The sequence below is a fragment of the Euwallacea fornicatus genome, chromosome 1 (genome assembly GCF_040115645.1).
Source record: "Euwallacea fornicatus isolate EFF26 chromosome 1, ASM4011564v1, whole genome shotgun sequence".
In the NCBI taxonomy this organism is placed as follows: domain Eukaryota; kingdom Metazoa; phylum Arthropoda; class Insecta; order Coleoptera; family Curculionidae; genus Euwallacea; species Euwallacea fornicatus.
Window position 1 is genome coordinate 4,318,456 of NC_089541.1, and position 24,862 is coordinate 4,343,317.

At 35.7% G+C, this 24,862-nt stretch overlaps 1 protein-coding gene across 2 annotated transcripts in view; it reads right to left on the minus strand.

The window, feature by feature from the left end:
• Window positions 1-24,862, minus strand: part of EcR (Ecdysone receptor) — a 150,429-nt gene that overhangs the window by 116,086 nt on the left and 9,481 nt on the right. For both annotated transcript variants that reach the window (XM_066286974.1, XM_066286983.1), the window contains exon 2: window positions 19,676-20,063. The gene's annotated coding sequence lies outside the window, so the exon portion shown is untranslated. The remainder of the gene's footprint in view (window positions 1-19,675; window positions 20,064-24,862) is intronic.

The following is a 24,862-nucleotide window of genomic DNA, read 5'->3' on the forward strand; positions in this document are numbered from 1 at the left end:
ACTTTTTCGCGTCTACACCAGCAAATCTTTCGTTCACATTCTCGACGAGTTCGACATTTTTGCCGAAACTTCCAGCAAAATCATCTCCAGTTCAAATTCGTCTTTCTCACCACCACGGCCGACCAACTCTTTACAGAACGTTCAAACTTCCCATGAATTCGTCATTCTGACCGTGACGGTCGGCAAAACTGCGCGCTCGAACTCCCGACAAATTTGACTTTCTCGCGCCTACGGCCAGCCAAACACTCTTTATCGCGTTCCAATTCCCGATAAATTTGTCATTCTTTTATTTTTTTTGAAACTATTGCAAATTTTTAAAAATTATTTATTCATTTTTTTATTTTAAGCCTGAGCGTGCCAACGCAACTCCACAATCCCAGGTTAATGTTGTTTCGATTCGAGGATTTTTTTGCTGTGCCCGGCAATGCAACATTTCGCAGGTACTCGGGTAAGTGGCAAGTCATGTGCAGTGATGCACGAAGTCAAAAACACCACCAACCAGTACAAACAACCGTCTGGCGGACCAATTGAAGCAATGAAGCAATAATGAGCGTAAATAAAACAAATTACCTTGTAACCTCGTTCTCTGGTAATCCAATAACTTTCGCGTTATCACAACGTCACCAATCGTCTGTGCACAGTGTTGCAATCGCTTGCACTTAACCCGACGAGGTAAAGTGTGTTATCGTGGATCGACGTCGCGGTCGACTCCTGATAGATTTAGCTGCGAGAAACGCTTTTTTGACCCTGGTTGAGATGAGATGAGATCGGTCGCCGACGACGCCTTCGCCGTAGTGGCCCGGTTGCTGCGCTCGCGATGCTGCTGCTGCTGTCGCTGCAACCATGCACACAGATAGATATGCCCTCAATGCGTGTGTACATATGTTTTCAAGGACAACTGCAATTATATAGGCTGCGCGATGGGTTTACACCGTTGCCACGGTTTTTGGGCTATGTGGAGCGGGTGAATGATGCCACTTTCTAGGTTGACTTCGGCACAGAACTGGACGCCTCTGATGTGCTTTGTATATTGTTCACCGTAATTAGTTGCAATAGTTGGTTTTCATTGCAAAAAAAATATAATTTGACGGCTTTGCGCTATGTGGAGCCGGCGCATGATGCCACTTTCTAGGTTGGTTTCTGTACAGAACTGGATACCTTCGATGCGATTTGCGTATGTTCTTCAGCCTTCTTGTAACTTGAAATAATTGGTTTTAATGGATCTCGTTTTAAAATTTTTTTAAATCAAATTTCACGTTGCTAGTCTCGAACTCGGTTATAGCGAACCTGTGTTGCAACGAACGGTCGCCTTTAGCGAACTAAACATCAGGAATGTACGAAGCGTCTATTTAATTGCGTGTTATTCTTGGTCGGACATAACGAACACGTTTATAACGAACGATCGATTTTAACGAACGATCAGTTTTAGCGAATGCTTTTAGAGGAAGAGCTTGCAGGTCCGATCGGTAATAACGAACTGTTAAAAAGACTTTAAGGATTTATTGGGCCAGTCTTAGGGTATCTTTTGTCGGGATAATTGCGACATCGACGACTTCCCACGTACTGAATCATAGTCGATTTTGAACGCTTTTGGATATTAGATAGCACAGGGACTCGGAGGTTAAGATGACGAAAAAGACGTTCCATTCTCAGAATGAATTAAGAAACATAATAATGTTGATCTAGAGGAGTATACCAAAATGGATAACGATTTGCTAATAATTCATTTTCGACAAATTATTTGGCAATATTTAAAAACATTCTCTTATTAAAAACCAAGCGCAAAATAAATTGACTGACTAATTTACAGTACAAAATAAAAAGTATGTTTCATGCAGTAATAATATGATGTACCGGGTGTTCGCTCGAAAAATCCGACCCCCTTTAACTTTTTAATATGTTGAAAAAGGCAAAAAATGACTAACAAAAAGTACTTGACAGTTCATGTAGTTTTACAAGATAGTCAGCAATTTTATACAGGATGTTTAATAAACGCCTGCCGACACAACATTGCATTTTCTGAACAATTAAACATTACTATTTTTACATATTTAAATTTTGCGTATTATTACGAATTCATCGATATACATATACATGTCATACCTCAAATCTTTTACGGACGAATAACCAAAAACAAAATTGTTTCGGAGTGCCGAGGATTTTTAATTTTTACCAACCTACGACGGGCAATATCATGTTGCGACTTTAAATTGTCGACTAATTTTACGTTTCCGCAAGACTAAACTTTATCGTGCCTGCATCCGTTTAGGTCATTAAAAGATTTAAACATAACAAGCAGACAATGCAGTTGTCAAAAATCTAACACACAAGTTCCTAACACATACGTGTGTTAGGGAAACACACAAATGATAGATGCAGTGCAATGAACTACTCTTGCTGCAAAAAGTCTTATACAGTGTCTTCAAGGTAAGGATGTCCTGCATGGGAATATGGTAAATAGTAATTGATACAGCTACAGAGGATCTTTGATCTTTCAGAAAAAAAATTATGTGGGAGTTTAAGGTTGACATTCAGGTATGACCCTAAATTTTCATTAATATTCATATTTGCTTTGCACTCAAACCTAGCGAAAGGAAATGGCGTTAAGAGGGATTTACAAATCCTAGTTCTTCAAGAATACTCTCTCGTAAAGAATGCGTGTCAACTGAAGATGAATATAAGTTTCTTTCGAAGTCTTCGTAGAAAAATTCGTTAACATATTTATTTGCAGTATGCGACATACAAAATGTCTGTGCAGCTAGTGCCATAAATTTAAACACGTAGTCGATGTAGTACATGATATGAAAGATTAGGTCTTAGGTTAGTTACTTAGCATTTTGATGGGTTTTTTCAGATCGCAGCGTGCTAAAAAAAATTCTTTCTGAGCTAAACGAAACACTTAACCAAATAATATTAACACAAACAAACAAAAATGGGATGAAAATCGAAAAACAAAATCAAAATGACGATTTTTTATTTTTCACAATTACACGGCCGATAAGTCAATTTGCTATTTCAAATTCCCGACGAATTTAAAGTTCTCCTGTGTAACGCCGCTTTGAGTGTTTTTACGTTTTCGGATTCCTGAAGAGTAAAATTTTTCGTGTCTACGGCCGGTAAAATAATTTTGTGACTTCAAATTCCTGAGGAATTTCACGTTCTCGGGTTGCTGCCTGGCCAAGTCGGGTTATGTTCTCTAATTCTGGAAGAGTTAAATATTTTTTCGCGTCTACAGCCAGTAATATTATGTTGCGACTTAAATTTCCCGACGAAATTCCCATTTTTGGGTTTATGCTCCGCCACGTCAGTTTAAGGTTTAAGTTGCTTCTCTAACCCACGAAGAGCTCAGAGAATGAGGGAAATCAAATGTCGATCATCTACATCTCTTAAAAAATGTTTTCCAGCTTCTTTAAGATTTTTTCAACATTAACACTATTTTTTACTGACGGTTTTGGATATCCTATTTATTTCAATGTTCAGAGTCACCAACTCGAAAATCCACTACTGTATAGGCATAAAAAGAGGAAAATTATTTAGCTATCTCTTCTCTCGAAATGGCTTATTTATTGTGTCTGAGAGCCACTAGTAAATACTATCTGAGCCGCTTCTGCCTTATCTACTTCCAAAATTTCCTGTGGGTTATTTATTTTATGTTAACGAGTCACAGCCCGTCACACAGCATGCTGATAACTCGGCCGAGTATGCGTTGCAACAATGTTTATCTGGTATTTCTTTCGAGACAGAGGAAGTATAGCCTACCTCAACATGTTAAATGAGGACACGTACATATATTGTTTAATAGAGAGGAGATTAAAAGCACTTTTAATTAAAGAAAGAAATCGGAAAAAAGACTTAAACATCTCTAATTTGGTCGATCTTAAAAAGAATGGTAGCGGCATTGTCAATGATGTTCTTTGAAGAGTAGCTGCAAGTTTAGCAGTTAAGCCAAAAAATTACCACTACAGTCTCAATTGGATAAATTTTTCTCATTTCTAATGAATTATTCGTTTAAAAGTTGTAAAAAGAATATTTATTATATGTGACGACTTTATTGTTTCTGGTAAGACTTTCTTTTTTTTATTCGAAGGGAATTGGTCCTTGCCTTGAAACCAGTTTTTCAATACCAACTCGGTTTGACCTCCCTTTGCTTGAACATATGGATAGCACTTTGGATACTTTGGACGCAAAATCCTTTCTTAACAAATTCTTGTCAAATTCACTTAAAATATGTTTCCCTATCACCATAAAAAGCTTGTTACCAAAGTGGTTTAATAGTATTCCTATTATAGAGCTATATAAATCTAGACATTTGGCAATTCACTCGAAGACCTTCGGAATTTGCTCGAAAATTTTACATTGTTTTGCTTGAAGCACGATTTTCACTAAAATTTTATATGCAAAAACAAATTTCACATTTATTTTGAAGGAAGTAAATTTGCATATTTACAGCATAAAATTTACGTCCATTAATAAGATTTCATTTAGGACAATTTTTAGAATATTTCACCCAAACTAAAACCGATAATCTATCTCTCATTGAAATGATATTAATTTAAAGGATTTTGGATTTACTGCGAAATTTCAGACTGCTTGGTTTGCAGCAAGAATTTGGCTGACATATTACGTAAAAACAAATTTATATTTAGTCTCTAGGTACTAAAATTGCTTACTTACGAATAACATTTTACTGAATAGCTGTGATGCTATTTATTAGCGCCGATAAAATACCTCTCAGTAAAATGAAATTTGGTAGAAGCTTTTGGATTTATTAGGAAGTTTTGCACTTCACACAAAAGATTTTGACTGGAATATTTCAAAGGTTCGACCTACATATATTCGCATATGTATGATTTTCGAAAGTGAAAAGCGAAATTCATTTTCTAAACAAAATAATTATTAAACAGTAATACTTTGTGTTTAAAAGCAAAGTTCAGACATTGCCTGTCAAAATAAACTCAGTAGAAAACCGACCGATATTTATTTGTAGACATTATCCATGTGCAAATGTATTTCGCAGCCAGACCGGAGTAAACACGGCCATGCAGGGCAATGCATCAATCCAAGGTTGCAGTAAAATAACTAAAATAAGGCTGGCAAGGAACGAGGTCCACCTGCACCAACATTTGTACACGTCGTTCCAACTATACTACAATTTCGGCGATGTAGTTTACGCATTATCTCGTTTTCGTTTCCCGATTCTATTCCACTAGATATGATCTGTAAATGCATTAGTTAGATCATATTTGATGTAATGTAATATATAGTTTTGCTGCAAAATGGCACATCTGCAAAAGGTGTAGGAGACGGGAGTGTGGCTCCGAAAGGATGAAAAGAAAAAGAAAATAACTGCAGATAGACATCGGTAGCTCACCGTATTATGTAAACACGAAAAGTTTCCCCAATATTGGGAGTGTATCAACGGCCGCTTTGTCATGGATACCTGCTTGCCCAAAGGAATGTCCAGTTTTTCTTCATGTAGGTTCATCCGCACCAATTTTTTTTTTAACTTTCGCAGTTTTGGCAACAAACTGAGTTGATGCTTGCTTGTAGTTTTTCTTCTTTTTTTTTCCATTCTTTCCTGACTATATCCGCACGTGCGTATGTCTTCGGTTTTGTGCAGCATGATGTACGTGTACCTCCTTTGCACATACACATGGCTGATGAAGCCAATAAGTGAAAACCCGCGTCGCTAGGTTGCCCTACATCCTCTTTCCATTTATATTTAAACGCTCGATTCTTGTCGCAAACTTGCTGTTAACTTTTCCTACATGCAGTATGCTCATCCGCACCAAACTTTTCCATTTTTACACCTACAGCGTTACTCGCATAATGAAAACTTAGTTTCCTAAAGCTTCCCAGAATATTCTGGAGAATTCATTGATATGTTTTTCGAAGACTTTTACCGAATTGAACGGTTATGGGAGTTTTGAGGAACAAACTCGTTATAAAGAGTTAGAAGAAAAAACTCTATTACCCTTAATTAAACTTGACTAAACACAGTTTCAGGTAATGCTGGCTGTTTGCTTTATGATTTTATGTAAAGATTTGATGTAATAAAGAGAATTCTAATGCCAATAGTAATTATATTTTCACCCCAAGAACAAACGGAATATGGGTCTTTGCCGCATTCCTGATAGGACTAACTCTTCAAAGAGGGTCCCTTTGGTTGTAAATTAAATTCTGCTGAAGACCAGCTTGCTCTTAATTTTATTAGGGAAACAAATTTGCCTCAATTTATTCTGGCAAGAAACCGGAGAATGCTATTTTTATTTTCTTAGGGGGCCACAAATTTTGTTAACGGACGCTTTTCATTCCGTTCCGCCAATTACCTTTCTGTGCCTTGCGTTTCCCTGGATATATATCACCCGATTTGAAGTCCATTTTCTTTTGACTTTAATGAGATCAAGGTCAAGATGTCTGTTACAGGATGGAGAAGCTTGCAAACCAAAATGATGTAACTTGAAATTGATTTCGCTCGAGGATCGGTTTCCATTTAGGGTAGTCAGTTGCCTGAAATGTTGATTTTATACCAGTCAGATATTATATTACGAGGAATTTCGTAATACTGATTTTCTGTTAAAAAATCGTTATTATGAAATTGCATTTTGTTTTTTGTTTTACGGGAGACTTTAAAAAACTTATTATCCTTGTAAGAGGTATCTGTTTTTCGGTGCAGTACCGCTGAAATCAGGATGTACTACCTAGTACCTACATCAAGTAAAGCACTTTTCAAGTTACCAATATTTCTTCAAAGCTGTCTCCATTCATAGGACTATAAATGTATGCTAATGGTGATTCTGGTGGTAATAATGGTGATCCTAATTATAGTATCACTAGTGCCAGCATCCTTTTGACAGGACTTTGGGAAAAGTTTGGAATATTTTTATAGGTCAGAAATTTGGGTTTTCACAGGCTTCCACACGATAATAACTACTTTCTACTTGAATGATTTTCTCCACTTTACTCTTATTTAACGGAATTTTCAGCGCGCCCTCCAATAGTACAAAAAACCTTTGTCATGCTATTCATATAGTATAGGAAATTTAGGAAACACTTTATAGTTATTTAAAGGTCTGAGATAACATTTAACTTGAAGAGAGATATAGACATATTGGTCGGAAGTGCCCATGGATAGAACCAACATGGGAGGGGGGAATCCTGGATTTCAAGTGAAATCATCGTTACGCTCAAGTGATTTCAAGGGCGGTGAATTTCCGAAAACATTTTTGGAAAATAATATTGGAATGAGAAATACCAGCACAGATCTATGGTTCGAGAATTTATTAGTTTTTCGAGAAATCAACCTATTTTGTAATTTTGGTCTAATTTAGAACCAACAGTTCTAATCATTAATATTGGTTAATGGTTGAACCCTCGTAACAACATCTACACAGAAAAAAGCGAATGCACCACATCATATCCTTTACACGAGAATTAAGTTCATATCCAATTGTATACCTAAGTGCACATTAACGGCCAAAGTGAACGTATCTAGCGATTTGATATCAAGATAATAAGGAATTTATTTCAGGTATGAATGCATGCATGCAAACCTTTTGCATTTGAAATTTGATGGGTTGGGCTGTTAGATTTAGTTTTTGGGTGGGGTCGGCCATTTTCGCTACACCTTTATTAATCGAAATCGTAAACCTTATGGTGGGCTCGCCTCAACCGGAAATATAATATATGTGCAGATTAGGTTGGCTATTAAGTAAGGAAGAAGTTAAAGAAACTTTGAACTTAAAAAGAAAAATAGAAATTATTTTTATTGAGTATGTACATCATAAGAGGAGAAGGCAGCCATTCACTTTATCCAAATGTGTTAAGTCAAGTAAAATTTCAAAATTTTGCCAATCATCATTAAATTTTGGCCGTAGTTACGGCGATGTAACCTGACAAATACACCGTATGGAAGCTTAAGTGACAGCATAAGCAAAATATTATCATTCAGCATCGACTTTTCACTTTCAATTTCATGTAATTTCATCTATACCACTATAAGTAAGACTATGGGGAGAAAAAAGTGATATTAATAAGCTTATAACGAAATTTATCAATCTTTCACATGTGAGCCAAAGAGGGTAACAAAACATGGAAGATGCAAATGTTTCTTTGGCATTAGAACTACTTCAAAATTTAATCCTTCACTCCTCAGATAGTGGTTTAAGTGAAGATACGTGCTGGACATTATTTGGGGATAACCTGTGAAATCAGAAGAAAAAGCAGAAGTTGAAAATAATCAGAACCTAACTGGTAAATCATCATAAATTTCTAGAATTGACCTCAGCAAAGATCGGTGTATCAGAAAGAACACTAAACAATTAGAAAAATCCATAGACGAGGTTCTTATATTCGTTAATGAAAGTAAGAGATCCTTTCCATCAGAAAAGATATATGTTGTAGAATGGCAAGGGAACAAAAAAGCTAGGACAATACAGAAACTTAGCAATTCTTCATCAAAAAAGCATCGTTTAGAAAGAGAAAGAGAGAAAGAGAGAGAGAAAGAGAACATCATTCTTCCTTGAAAAACTTGAGGAGAAAACTGACTTAAATACTTGTAAGCGTTGTTGTTTTATTCAATGCCAAGTTCGCAAAAGCCAAGATAAATCCCAAAAAAATGTTACAAGTGCTGCAATAAGTATAAAGTAAAAATCTTTGAATTCGATGATAAAGAGGAGCAATGCAATAACTATATCATACTTATCGGATTCCATGAAAATGACATTCTATATTGCAACAAAAAAATGCATCTTCGAAAATTGATGTTTACAAGCAAGCTCTTTCCCCATTTTCCAATAATTATTGCAAATTCCTTAATAAACTGCTAAATCTTGGAACTAAATATGCTTTTGTGTCCTCAACAACATGCTAATCTCTAATACTGCCTTCCCCGCCTATAATTTACTACAGGGAAGATCAGAAAATCAAACCTACATTCTCATCTGCATTATCTTTTCAAGCTTTAGTGGATCTGAGCATGACTAATCCAGGAGAACATTGTTCAAACCTGCTAAAGTTATCCAAATAGGAGTTTCCAAGGAGGTTTATTAAGGAAGTGGTGAACGAGGTTGAGAGTAAAAATAGAAGGTGGTGCCAATGTCCCATCACCTACAATAATTGTTGTATGATGCGAAAAGTTTAGGATACGGAACGTTTTGGAAAATCTGTGCATGGGAAAAATAAAATTTGCGCATGCTGCAAGCATCGGAAGAATGTTTTCGTACTCCAGAAGGGGGAGAAGTAGATACAGTGAGGTGGTAATAATTTTGCAAGAAAAATATTTTTTCTTTAGAAAAGAAAACTGACATTTTACATCTGATGAAAAATTTAAGACGGGATTGAAAATTTGTAGCAATAAAAAATCAATACATGGTCAAAATGAGAATTTCAAAAAACCTCTCTCACGACCAGTTAGCTTTAAGTAGCAACTTGAACAAACTTCCTCTTGGAATAATGAGAGTGAACTTCATAACCGCTTAGAGACGGTATCGAGGTATTTATTTCGTCTCGGTTAGTTTTCTGGTTAAGAGGCTCATTCTCGTATTTTTCCAAGTAAAATGTAAATAGTACCATTTACAAATTGTCTGCCTCATTTTGATATGACCACGGCATTGTCAGCGTGATGGACCGTGCTGGACCTTGACAAGTCCATATAAATAAATATACGGGCCTAAGCAGTAATGTTGACCTGCCCGAACATTTCTTACCAAATCTCTTCCCTTCGCTTACTTTTTCAGATGAAAAAAGTCAATTTTTTGCTGTCCGCACGTTTGTAAAAATTTAACATCCTTTACTCACATTTCCATACAGTCAAAGTGGTTTAATTTCGATATAGACATGCCACGGTTTGACGCCAACTGCATCCTACCATTCAAACCAAGTCCCGTTAGCCGTTAGGTAAGTGCGACTTTACACGTCGTTTTTAAATTGGCAACCGTGTAAACGCTTTCAGCCTTCGGTGGTAATTAAAATGTGTGTAAAAACGAGTAACAAAACTCGAACAAGAAATAAAACATTTCCATTCGACCCTGAACCCGCTGTTATTGCAGGCTTTGCTCGCTATTTTTATGGCAGTACTTGCACTGAACGCTCTTGCGAGTTGACTGTGTCGGTCATGAGCCTTTGTGGTAGGTCGGCATCGACATATGTATATGTAGATTTACTCATAAAAATTGGACACATAAAATACGTAAAACGAGTCTTAGAGTTGGAGCATTCAAGATAAATGATGGATTTTCATTTTTGCTTAGGTATAGAGTTATTCAGAACTCGCAAAAGTTTGATAAACTACAAGTGGTGCCCAAACACGTCCGATTCAATGATATTATAAGGTGTGTTGTCAATTTCACACTTTTTCACACCCTAAGCTGTCAGAACTCTCTTAGAATATTATTACTTTTTCGATTCTTAGCTATTTCTACGAAGAATGTCCTATGGTTATTATCACGACTAAAATTTTACATTGTTCAGACGTTCATGATCTGTAACTCATGACCAGTCCTCGATGACAAGTCAGATGAGCACTTCTCGACATTCTTCACCTTTCTCTGCACAATGTTTTTTTTTGGGGGGCGGGGAGGGGGGAGTGTTCCATAAAATGAGTAACAAAGTGTAATTATAATCATGTTTTGCTTTCGCTTTTTAGTTGATCGATTTTCCCTCAAAGGTCTTAATTGAGCTGGGTCTTATTAAAACAGGGGCGCTATAAATTAGAATGTCACTGAGGGTATTACGATTACGTTCTCTGATATTGAGTTGTTTATCCAAAGTGGTTTTTGGTAACTTGATGCTAATATGAACTCCGTTTGCGGAGTTCGTTCACGACAGTTTCCTAATTAAGGACAGTCAAGGAAATTAAGCGTCAACGATCTCCGTTGGTAATCATGGATTTGACAGATGCAGTTAACTTTGGAGAGAATTCTTCTTCGTGGGCGGATTGCTAAAGCACAAAAACAGGCCCAAACTTGGTATTTCTTTAAAACACCCTCGTCGTGACAAGTCACCGTATATTCAAAGCCGACATCCTCGACATTAACCAGCGAGATTAAGCGTTGCAAAACGGGTTTTAATTATGCCATGGCATTTATGTGGCGGATGGAGTTAGTGGGTAAGACTTCGGCAACAAGAACCGTGTCTTCACGGTTTAAATTTTTATTGGGACACTCATACGTAATGAGGCGAAGTTGTCTAACTTCCTTACCACGCTTAATACCTGCATAATCTAAATTTGTCATGAATTCAAAGAGGAAAATTAAATCTGACAACGCATCACAACAAAGCACGCTCTGGCAAAGTCAAGAGCGGCCCCTGTAACCTCGTTATGGCATTCATCTGGAATGCATAAACACACACTCTCGTCTGGATCTCCGATTTATTTATAAACACTGCTACCGGCAAATAGTATATACTGTTGGTTTAACGGGAATTACAGGGTGCAGAAGGTCAAAATCAATAATTTAAGACGCTTGCATTCAATGTAAACAAACATAACGTTTCAACGAACTTGTTTTCACTTTAAAATCTGGATTCCAAATTGATTTTCTAAACAGTTAAATTCTCGAGCGAAATTGCAATAAAATTATTAGTTTAAATATTTAGATTTTTTGGATACAATATCGACCATGGCTGTTTCAGTTGAGGAAGAAGTGTTTATCAAAATCGTAAACATATATGTGGGCACCACTATATCTCAGGAACTAAAAGAGCGATTACAATTCCTTCGATGCAGGTGTTTGGGATCCATAGAGATTGTTAGTTTGAGCTTTTTTTGTACCGCAATCGCTCCATGGATTGGGCGCTCTCAAGTTATAAAGTGCCGAAATGGACGCATGTACCTCTACCCTTTTGGAAATCTTCAGGAATATGTTTTTCAGAATTTTTGAAGTGTTGTTTTCCGACCAGTTTGGATCTTACATCGACTCTGGACGTCTTTGCTGGCTTTTATAATCTTTTACATTCACGACATTGGGAGCATCCAGGAAATTTGCAACAGTCGAAAGCTGCAGCGCTTTGAAATTGAAACCGCTTGTTGTCTTCTTCTAACAGTGTGATTTGACGAGCTGCCGGTAGTTTTAACTTGTGAAAATACAAGATTCACAATTCACATTCTCCAGCGCTGGTTTTCACCGAATGCGCCCATTAACTAATAAGGGGACGAAATTCCCTATACCTGCAATATGAATTACACACATCGAAAAAGTCTAAGGATGTTTTTAAAAAATCGTAAAACTCATAATAAGTAATTTCAGTTGAAATTTATACTCTACTATATTAGTGCAAGTCTGTATGCATACTATAATTGATTGAAAAAAATGTTTTAAGTAATTAAACAATATTTTTGCCGATGTGCGAAAGTTTGAATTTTGCACTCTGCTAAATTATTAGGTTGATTCAGTATCATTCTTTCGATACCAGTTGATGCTTGGCAGGTACTTTGAAAATACCATGTTTTACCATGGAACGGGAACATTTACCTATGGATGACATGAATCGAGCGGTAGACTTTCTTCACGCCGGTTTGAGAAAAATTTAAATAGCTGAGCGCATGGGTGTTCCCCAAAAGTACCAAATCAGTCGATTTTGGCGGCGCTTTAGGGAAATTGGAACTCAGGCTGATCAACAACCAGGACATGGACGCATTATAACTGCAGCTCAAGATCGATTTTTAGTTTTAACAGCTAGAAGGCAACCTACAATTACGGCACTTGAATTGGTTGCAGATTTACAAGGAGCGCACAGCGTGTCTATAGGCCGAGATACTGTTAGAAATCGTCTACATGAAGCCAACCTTCATGGTCAAAGACCACTGAGATGTCCACCTCTTTCCAGAGGCAGTGGGATTGATTGAGTTACAGTTTTATTCACTGACGAATCCAGATTTGGATTTCGCCCAGATTTTCATTGAATAAAAGTGTGTGGATGGTTCGGAAATGTTGCACGTTTACGATATGTCTAGGAAGTCTATTCATATCGAGGTGGCATAATACCGATATAGGCCGGAAAAATTATTGACGGCACAAGCGAACTAGTTTCTCCAAATCGATTCACAACTGCTCGACAGTACATCGGTACCATTGTTGACCCTACAGTCCGACCATTTGCTGGCGCTGTTGGCCGAAACTTTCGTCTCATGCATGGTAATGTTCATCCACATGTCGCCGGTGTCGTGACAAACTGGTTGACCAACGATGGAACCGTCGTATTGCCATGGTCAGAACAATCGCCAACTCTGAATCCATATTGAGCATCTGTGGGATATGCTTCAAAGAAGAGTTTCGCCATGTAAGGCCAACGTTCACGATGTCTTTCAATTCCAGGACTTACTGTCAAAAAAATGGAGAAGAATACCACGAGCGGAAATCAACAATCTCATTTTGAGGATGAACTATAGAATTGGGGCTGCAATTAATAACCATGGACACCATACTTTGTATTAGACTTCATCTTCTTTGGTTGCTGAGAATGTTTTGTTAAGACAAAAGAAGGGCGTTTATAGTTATATTTAAAACTTATGAACAAATCAATATAATTTAGAAATGCATTAATAAAAGTTTAGCTTTGTTGCATATTAAACATTTCCAAACATTATAAATGCATAACTTTATTTCCTAATTGATTTGAGAAGAACTTCAATCTATTTATAAAAATATTCTTATGCTTTTCCGATGTGTACACTCACTAAAAATAATCTTATACAGGATGTTTCTAAATAGATGATAAAAAATTGAACAGGTGAATCCTGAGCCAAAGTTCAGACGAAAAGTTCATATAAAGACATGTCAAAAATTGCTTTGGCTTCGATCTACAGGGCGTTTTTTATCGACTTATTTGCTGATGATACGTACAAACTTGCTAAAAATTTGTGCATATCATACGCCGAGTGATTTCTGCAAACGCAAAATTTGCGGACTTTGATTTCATATACGGGATGACGCGGATTGATGGAGCTTGAGCTCTCATTTATCGCATTTTTTTGTCAGTTAATATTTTGAATCTTTTAGACAAAATTTTTAAAATCCGCGCTGAATTTTCTAATTTTTCAGTCTATTGCAAAATTTCGTTTAAATCGACGGTTTCGGTAATATTCACGATAATAGTCAAGGGTATTTACATCAATCAGTTTAAGCAATAAAGTGTAGAGTAATACTTAGTGAAGTTGGGCATTATTTCTTGCTGCATTTGTTTGCTGTCAGGTTTGACAACTATTGGTAGTTACTTTTCTAAAACTGTCAAAAAAAACAATGGTTTCTTGGCAGTGTTTGTAAAAACACAAAAGTATTTTTTAATACCTTGTAGATCGAAGTCAATGCATTTTTGGATATATATCTTTATATAAAATTTTCGGCTTAAGTTTGACTTGGGATTCGTCCATTAAATTTTACACTGTTCGTTCAGAAACATCCTGTATGATTTAAAGACATGTGCCTAAATAAGGAACAATTATCAAGAGCTACAAATTGAATTTAGGTGGATGCACTGGTAAGGAACAAATATTCGGTTATGGGTATTTGATGAATGGCACGTCGAAGAGAGTGAGCATTACCATAAGATGATTTGATTCTTAACGAGTTAATCAAGTTTGCAGATGGTGAGATACCATCAAGTTCGTCCAACATCAGAGTCAAGGAGATAAATTACTAAAACGTATAAAGTAAATCGTCCAGGGCCGTAACAGATTATTAAGCACCAGGTATAAATGTTAAGGCAATAATTATAAATTTCGATCTGTGACTTTAAGTGTTTGCCAAGAAACCGAGACAGGGCGACATAACGAATGCGTGCACAGATTACACAGGAGAAAATTTAGTGGGATTCGTGTTTTAATTTGTCTGTTTTTGACGTTTTTATGCGTGTTTGAATTGTTTGTTTCACGTGATTCGATTCCCTTTCTGCTACAGGCGCCAGAGGAGAAATTTCGCAAAGGTGTGAATTTGAATGCTCGATTATCGCACAAAAGAAATCACGGTTTTGTAAGATTATTTCATTACCTTTCCCAACTGGTGACGAAATGTATTGGGTACAACGACTTTGTCCGCTCCTTAGGCCATTACATTCGCCGTCTATGGAATCTTAATTGGCTCTTTAGTTGGAGTGTTATCGCTGAAGTTTTTCCATTTGGCGGTATTCGCTTTGTATTTCTTAATTTTATAGAGCTTTAAAATTTTCAGTCATAGTCTTAATGAACTAACGCTCGATGAGAAAAATCTTGTCCAGAGAGAACAAACCGAACCAGAATAAACGTGAACGTTTGAGGAGATGAAGCTTAGTTACAAACAGATAACAAAGTGTGTTCAGTTAATAATTCCGAGGCTTTTGTTATGGACGAATTTGGTAAATAACTTTTAAACACATACAAATCAGCATCAATGCTGCTGGTTACCTTAATCTGCACCAACTTAAAAAATTTAAGTCGAAGTTGATGTATTCCCTTATCGAGCAGTGAAGTTATATTTAATCTGGAGTTTCTCAGACCGAAATACGAGAATCACAGTTAAAATTGTCAATGCAAATAATAGACAAGGTTAAACGGCTTTTCGTCGCAGACAGGGAGATCAATTTAAGACTGTTAGTCCAAATATAATTAAAAAAACTCAATACTATATTAAGAATGTTATGAATTTTTTCCAAATTATGATATTTTCCGTAGCGCATTGAAATAGACTTATCATGGAAATTAAGGTGCGAAGACAGAAGTAATAAAATAGTCTCAAAATAGTAATAAATATTAACATGAAATTAGTACTGTTACCCATATAACCTTAGTGGAGTTTCATGACCTCTGATGGCAACAACTGTGTATTATATCGTTTTACATGGAAGTTACACCTAATGAATATTAATTAAAAACTGAAACGTTCTCTCCATTAATCGCACTTCCGACCTGAAACCATCTATTTATTAGCCATTTCTGTCGTGTCGTTCATAGGAAAAAACAATTATTTCTGGGAACTTAAATGTAAATCACTTTTGGCACTAGTTTAATAAGTTAACATGTGGTCGATGACTATAGCCAAACTTTTTTTAGAAATAGCCAGGACACCCGGCTTTAGGGATAATCATCACTTTAATTGGTATTGTATGACTATTATCCAAGTGCAAAGTTAATTTTACATAAGAATTGCGATGATTTTTTTAATTAATTTAAATTAGTGATGTGTTCTAAATTAGATGTCCTTGCCGGGGTCGACGTTGCACAGGCTATAACGAGGGACAGTTACACGACATAAGAGATGTTCCAAGTTCCACGGCCAACACTCCCAACTTTTCACGAAGGCAAAGGTCCGTAATTTCCAAATTAAAAAAAAGGAATCATAATACTCTCAAGCTTAATGGAAACTTTTACCAAAAAACAACAATTAAAATAAACCTTAACCGCGCTTTGACGTCGAAACAGTTCCCATAACTTGCAATGAATATGAGTTATCAGATTTACAAGCGAATTTTTTATTGTACAAACGGCAACAACCTACTGAAACAATAATTTATTTTTGAATGTTTTCCAAGTTCAAGTTCGCCAAAGGTCAATAATTTAGGATTTTATTGGAGTCCGGTCAGTGCGGCGTGGGCAAGTGTTCAACAGTGACATATCGCCGTAATTAGTGATGCACATTTGTGTGTTGGTGTCAACAAATAAAATAATTCGCTACGGCGGTTTCATGAGAAAAGTGCATCGGTTTATCACATCCCACGATTCGACAATCGCAATGTCAAAATTCGAAATTATACCTAAATTATTTTTTGACATTACATGCATGCATTCATTCATTATTACAAAATCAATAATATTATACTGCCAAAAGTGGTAAGTGTCAAATTCATTGGTTTAACTACGCATGTGAAAGTAAAAACACGAGTTGGTGTGTGAATTGGACACCCCGTATATTTTGTATTTTTAGAAAATAGAAGCAAAAGAATGATTTGTTTTAAAAAGTTTTTATCAGAAATTATGAAATAATGCGTTTTAGTATTTTCGTGATTGTACCATCCAAAATTCGATGTTCTTTACTAGAATATCCTGTGTACTTTTAGGTATTATGGCACTGCAAAAGAAGGACGCACTTCAAGCAAAAATAAACACGAAGAGACCTAAAAGTTATTTTCCCAAATTTCGTTGCACAATGTTTAATCAATTATTCTGCCCTCACGAAAGCATGTTTATTTCATGAAATGCGGATTAATTACGAAATTACGAAAATAAGACACGACAAAACGACTGAATACACAGTCGTGAGAAAATCTAAAGAAAATTAGCCATTTACATTGAGTTTAGCCGAAATGTCTAATTAACTATACATAATTTCTCTCCTGGTTCTTAAATTTATACTCTATAATGTTACAACGGTCTTAAGTTCGAACCTCAATACATACTGAAACCTACATCTAAAATATCAATGAATATAAAAAAGATCAAATAAGGAAGTGGTTGCGCGGATGAATGGACATTTGAGAAAAGCTTCGGCAGCATTTCCGCAAAATTCCTTGAGTGTTCAAGTAGAAAGAAAAGAAGATGTTGAACAACATATGTTTCGATTATTGATTTGATCAAGCACATGTGTGCACAAAATAAGTACACACACATCATGATACATATGTCCGGAGACATACATAAGCACATACGGGTGTTACCTGGAAGGGGCACGTGCTTATGTTTACGAACATATGTACATATATTCCATGATCAGTGTGTACCTATTGTGTGCACACACGTGCCTGTTCAAACCAATAAGTAGAAGCACGTGTCGCCGGGTTGTCCAACATCCTCTTTCCTTTCCGCTTGGACGCTCATGAAATTTTGGGGAAGTACTAATAACATTTTCTGCGTATAAAAAGACATATTTGAAGGGCTTAAAATGTTCATTAAAGACATTGTAACAAAAAAAAATCCTCGTGAACCTGTGGTAAAATGGTTCGGTAAAAATATCGTACACATTTACGAGCGGAACATAGCACTTTACCGCACATGTGTGAGGGTACATACCGAATCCTACTATTCATTTCCACTGACAAAAGACAATGAAGTTAACACACATGCGCTCGCTGGAAAAAAGTACTTAACAGGTGCGAAAGTATTTTCATCACACTTGATTGTTGCTTCACATCGTTCGGTCAACTACAATCAGCGTGCGGTAAAGGTTCACTTTCCACACTTATTGGGTTGACAACTGTTCGATCGTATTTTCAGTTTTCTGCGAATATTTATTATAAAACATTGCGCAGTTTCTTTCCCCTGTCCAACTAAATATATTAGACTAGAAATCTGTTTTTGCATATTGAACTTAAGGAGAAATCTATCTAGTCATCCATCATGATAAAATACACACAACTACATAACAAAAATACTCCTTATTAAACACTTTTACTGGTATAGAGGCAAGTGTAGAAAGGCATTACTTAAACCATTGTATGTGCTCCTCTTGAATTATTGCAGTTATAGATAACATCAGTTATTAAATATCTTGAATCAAGTTGCAGAATGAGAAATCAAAAACGGAAGAAAGGTAAAAGTGCATGAATAAATAATCATTCATTGAAGCATAGTTGCAGGCTTATTGCAAGAAGTGAATAGAAACATTGAAATGAAATATTGTGTTATAGAATTAGTCCTGAAGGGAAATATTTCATGAATACTGAATAGAAAGAAGATTTCCTTGAAAGTAATTTTCATGATCAAGAAATCATTTGGAATTAATAAAAAAACTTCCATCAGAATCTCAGTAACTTTCTTGGTTTCTTTATAGGTTTCAATGACTCTCAAGATTGAAGACAATTTTGAGTTTGGGCAAGATTTCTACTGGTTCTGTAATTTTTCCCAGCAATAAAACTAAGACAGTGTTAAGTGAATATTTCCTTGCACATATCACGGATTGCTGATCAACTCGCTCCAACTCATTACGCATTATTTTGTGCATCACTAAATATTAATCACTGCAACATTCTAATCAAGTTTTTGAACTATTTTGGTCTAAAAATTTCATCAAGTAAGTATTACATTTCTAGGACTTCAGCTTAAGTATACCATATTGTACCTAGCCGATTCTCATGACTGTCCTACAATAATAATCATTGTTTACTAGTGTTTACCAATAAGAAAGTTCTGATCTACTAACTATAAATTTAAGTTCTAATCTGGGTGATCCAATTCTCAATTGACACTGCACCAGTGTGAATTCAAAGCCAGTGCAATTGAAATCATTGTGCTAATGAATGTCTGTGGCATAATTTTATGGCACTGGGTGAATGCTCCGTTGGATTCGGTTGACTTGCTAGTATGGTAATTAATTTGTCCATTCATGGTCGCATTTGTAGTATGGGAGATATCACAATAAACCCGACTTATTCTCGAAAGACTGTTTTATGACTTATGGCAAAAAGTGGTTATTAGCAATTTCTCGAAGAAAAGTTCATCAGCACCATAACCATTGTCTCGTGCATGTTCGCATCAATTCGTCTCTTATGGCGCTTTGTTCCTTTGAAAAGTGGCACAACGTAATATCCATCTCGGATCATTACCCGCCTCTCTGCCCTGAATGGGGACTTTCATGCATCCGGGCTCCTTCACAGGGAGCTTCTTGCGTAATGGAAAAGTTCAAAGGTAAAACCCGTAAAACTGAGCTTGAAAATTTGATTTTTTGCTTTTCCGTTTACCGCGGATAAACCAGATAATAGTTAAACTTACCTTGAACTATCAATTCCCAGGCTTCAGAACTATCCTCGGTATAACTGACACTCCACTTCTCACTCTAGTGTTATTGGTATAGTACCAGAAAAGTCAAAATAGCACCTTTTCTCACTCGCGACACTATTCTAAATTATACTAAGCTAAATTCGTATTCCGAAGGATTATGAAACGCCCGAATGACTAAAACTAGTGAATTATAGTTTCATAACTCTACATGCAAATATGACACCTATTCTGTTTGACGGTAACTTATGCTAGTAATTGCACTCGTAGTTTTTCGTTTTCAAACCGCACGGTAATTCTAATGGTAATTTTGTTTAAATTTACAGGTTGCGCTATTATCCGTTGGTAGGCCGATACTGGTAGTTTCCACGTTGCAGAGCTTCTGAAACAAAAAAAATATAACTTCAGATAATGAAAAGGGAAACGTTAAAAGAGCAAGGTAATGTTTTAAAGTAGCATCAAAAAGTGAAGGACCTTTGCCTTGCCCTTCGTTTATCATCACATATTCGTCCGTTTTTCCGCGACGGTGGACGCTTCAATTCTGAGCAAAATATGCATATATGGATATTTTGGTTAATTTGCATACAAAAAAGGAATATGTGTATATATAGAGAATTTTTATTTCCAGAGGAACAGATTATCGACCATTTGGCCTTTCTGCTTTTGGTCACTCTTTCATAAATTTTTTTGAAATTGCAACTTATCCATCAGTAGGGGTTGTTAGGATCAGTCGATAAAATATTTTCAATTCTCAAAAATTAACTCGAAAATGACGTGAGTGTTAGAGAACGAACTAAACTATACATAAACTTTTATGTATTTTTATGCATTTATAATGGAGTTGATGGCGAATTAGGTGGGAACGATTTATTTTCAATATCAAAACAATTATTAGCGACTTAAATCTGGTGTGGTGATGGAATCTTCATCGCCTTTCATAACTATTTGTTCTTGAGAAATTCTGAACTAAGTAAATTAAATTGTTAGTTTGGTAGACATATATTGATTATGTTTTTCAACTATGATAATAATCATTTTGATAGTTAGATGGACATGGATGCTTCAAGGAACCGGATTGTCTTGATTGTTTTCTACGATAAAGAGAGTTCAGAATGTCCAGTTATGACGATTGCTTCTCCATCTTGTCTGAATTTTTTGCAGTCTTCCAATGATTACGGACCTGTGTGTGTGTTCGTATACAGAGTGTTAATCTACTTGAAATATCTTAAATGCAATGTTTTTCTACGGAAACCCCCGAGACACGTTAATTTTACTTTTAAGGGGGATATTTTTAGGTCATAAATTCGTAGGTCTAGAGTCATCCCCCTAAACGAGATGGCGACCCATTCAAGAATCTTAAATGGCACGGAGGGTCAAGTGGCACATCACATCAAATGTATTTTAATTCTCTTTACAAGTATGCTGATTTTTTTTGCTTCGCCTTTAAATATTGTAAAAAAGACCGTTTTAAAAAATCGGTGAAATGAATCGAAAAAAATGACGTAAACGTAACGATAATAAACTCACCAACACTACAAAATGTCATGTTTGTCATAGAATTCTTAAGATGAGGTGATGAGTTTTGTTAGCATTGAATGGGTGGTTTTGTTCCGGTTTTATACTAATGAAATTTGTCGATTTACCCGATGATTAAAAGCATCATGGTTGCATCACTACAGAGAGGATTGAAATTGTTACCATCTATTTCAAAAACAATAAAATAGCCTGAGAAATTGCAAGAATTTTTAATGGAAAACATCCCGGTAAAAATCTGAGCCATGCCTATATGAGGAATTTAAAATCTAAATTCATGGAGACTAAATCCGTTGCTAACAAAAAACATGAAAGGCAACACACTGTTAGCAACGAGGCTGCACAGATTGCAATTTTGAGACACATTGAACTGTATTATGTAAATCAAGAAAAATATATTTCAAGCACCTTATAATTAAAAGCAACATCAGGTACTCCACGTAAAAGTATTCAGAGGATCTTGAAAAAGCACAATTTCCATCCCTATAAGATGTATCTCATTCACTAGCTCATTGAAGATGATCCAGATCGTCATATGCTATTTTGTGCGGTGATGAGTGAAAGCAATTTGATCAATCCCAATTTGTTATATTATACATGCTTTACTGACGAATGCACATTCTTTCTGAATGGTTTCACGAACAGACATAACTGCAGATATTGGAGTGATGTGAATTCCTCGAATTATAAGAGAACAGCATTCACAGTATTCGGAAAAATTGAATGTCTAAACTGGGATTTTGGGAAATCCCATTATTAAAACCTTTTTTCTATCTGAGAACCTGACAGGTGAATCTTACCTCAATCTGCTTCAAGACTTCATCTACCCTCACATTGTGGATGGATGGATTCTTGAAAATAACGTTTAGATCCCAGAGAATTAAGTATTTTTTTAACAGGATGGCACTCTGCCACAGTATGCAGTTCATGTATGTAACGTTTTGGATCCACATTTTCTCAAACAATGGTTGATAGAAGGGATTTCATTGCAGATCGCCTGATTCGACACCATTAGATTTTTTTTATGGGGTAATTGAAAAACTGTTTTTTATAAAACGAAATTTACTTCTTTAAAAATCTTCCCCACCGAATAGTGATAGCATATGATGAAATAACTCCCGAAATGCCATAAAATGGTCGGTAAGAGGTTGAACAGAGACTTTATTATTGTATGGAAGTAAATGGGTCGCAATTTGAACACTAATTAGATAAAACATTATTTAAAAATGTATTTTTTTCGATTTATTTCACCGATGTGTTAAAACAGTTTTCTTACAATATATAAAGACGGAGCAAAAAATATTTCAGCATACTTTTAAAGAGAATTGAAAAATTCCACTTGACCCCTGTACCATATAACATTCTTGAAGGGGTTATCACCTTATTTAAGGGGATTACTACACCTACAAATTTATGATCTAAAAACGTCCCCCTTAAAAGTAAAATAAACGTGTCTCGGGGATTTCCGCAGAAAGAAATTCCATTTAAGATATTTCAGGTGAACTGTTTTAAGTGGGCGACCCTGTATGTAATGAGCTGTCGGGATATGGCGTCTTTGTCATTACTTTTAGGGTAAAAATTTATCAGTCTACTTTTCCCACTAATATCAATGGTCCTGAGTAAGACCTTGCCAGATTCAGTATGACCTCGATTGGCCGTTCCACTTTGTCCGTGTATCGATCGTTCCTTTTACTCGCACTTGTAACGATCCATGACCCCACGATACAAACACTATTCAGAACCTTAATTTATGCATTAGAGAAGTGGAGAAAATATATTGTACTTCCATTTCGGTAGTATTTATGCTAATATTAATGGAGATTCCGGCTAATGGGGATCGTTCGAATCTAAAGAGATTTAGAGTTTGCATTGCAAATTCGAAAAAAAAATAACGAAGAGTTATGTTATTCTGGGGTGTTTCTCAGAGAATTCAATAAAGGTTAATTTGTCTTCGATTTTAGATTTTGGGCTCACGAAAATTTCCCAAAAGGAAAAGAAGAATACACATAATCATATGAAAAGGTTCCATAAATTGAAAACACCATTATACTTTGATACCTACACATCGCACAAAATAATATATTGTACTTTGATTTTGAATCAATATTGGACATCAAGAACTATAAGTTTACTTTTGAAATGATGCTTTAATCAACCCAAAACAAAAATATCTCACATGGAGATCTCTGCCCAATAATTCCATGTCTAGGAACGATTAAATGAACTTTCGTGAAATTGAGGCCGTTATATGCTCTAGATGACAGAGTTAAATAAAGTAAAATGGTGGTAACAATGAGTAATCACGTAAGTATGTAAATCCTAGGATTTCCACTAGAAAAGAACAGACAACGCCACATTTACCATGCATTTTTCAATGTAAGTTTGGGAGGAACTCGAATCCGTCTGGATGTACAACGTTGTCACATAATGCAAAAAATCCGTTTTTAACTACGTCTGTTTTAGACATACTCATGGCGCTCGTGCCTTAAATCGAATATCATTTCTGACATTTTGAGAATGTTCGTACATTTTTGCTCAAAATCGAGCTGCTTACTTATTCATATATATTATCTAAATAGCAAAAAGGAGAAACATATGCGTATCTTTGTATTCCTTGAAACCAAAGAGTAAAAATCCCGAAACAAAAACTTTCTATTAGATAAGTCAAACTTTTGTGAAATTTAAGCACGTCATATTTTCTCCCAAGTCTTACTAGCCGGAACTAACTTTAGTCTCATCAAATAATTATTCGTGAACTTCTATTCGCTTTAATGGGCGCTTTCTCTGTTTGTATTCAAAAACAACTGAGACTGTTCCAAGACTATCCATTTATACAGGGTGTTTGTTACTGAAGCTCCGCTATAACAATCAAGAATTCATCAAAAAATAATTCAAAAATAGTTTTTGGAGAGAAACAAAGGTACAATACTTTCTAGGAGGTAGATTCTCGAATCGTATGATAAAAGAATATCTCAGTGGATAATGAAGGTATAATTCTCATCATGAGCCTACACATACGCCGGTGAGGTTGAAATAATTAAGCAGATACATAAGTAAAAATAGTGGATTTAGATGAAACTGAGCATGAAACCAGAGTAAAGAGACTGAATATGGCAAAAATATGATTTGCATACATTTTCAATTAGTTTTAGGAAAAATTTATACTGAATGACATTTTTAGAGTATAAATTCAATGGAAGCGTGAACAATGCCATTAGCAAATCGAAATCAATATCCTCTACAAATTTAATAGAATGAACCGATGCAGACGAAAGTAAATATTTGCAGAAACGTAAAATAAAATATAACATGAATATCGTGTATTAATTTATATTACAGCACTATAGCTGATTTATTCATTTCCACCAATTTTAATAAAATGCCGTAAAATAGTAATATATGTCCATATTTTATTAATAATCTATAATCACAGAACACTTTTTACTAGTAATCACTTGAGTTGTGGTCCAAAATTCCGCTCTGGGATGACACAATTGATCTCTCTCTCTCTCTCTCTCTCTTTCTCTCTCTCTCTCTCTCTTTCTCTCTCTCTCTCTCTCTTTCTCTCTCTCTCTCTCTTTCTCTCTCTCTCTCTCTCTCTTTCTCTCTCTCTCTCTCTCTCTCTCTCTCTCGTACAAAGTTTTTCTC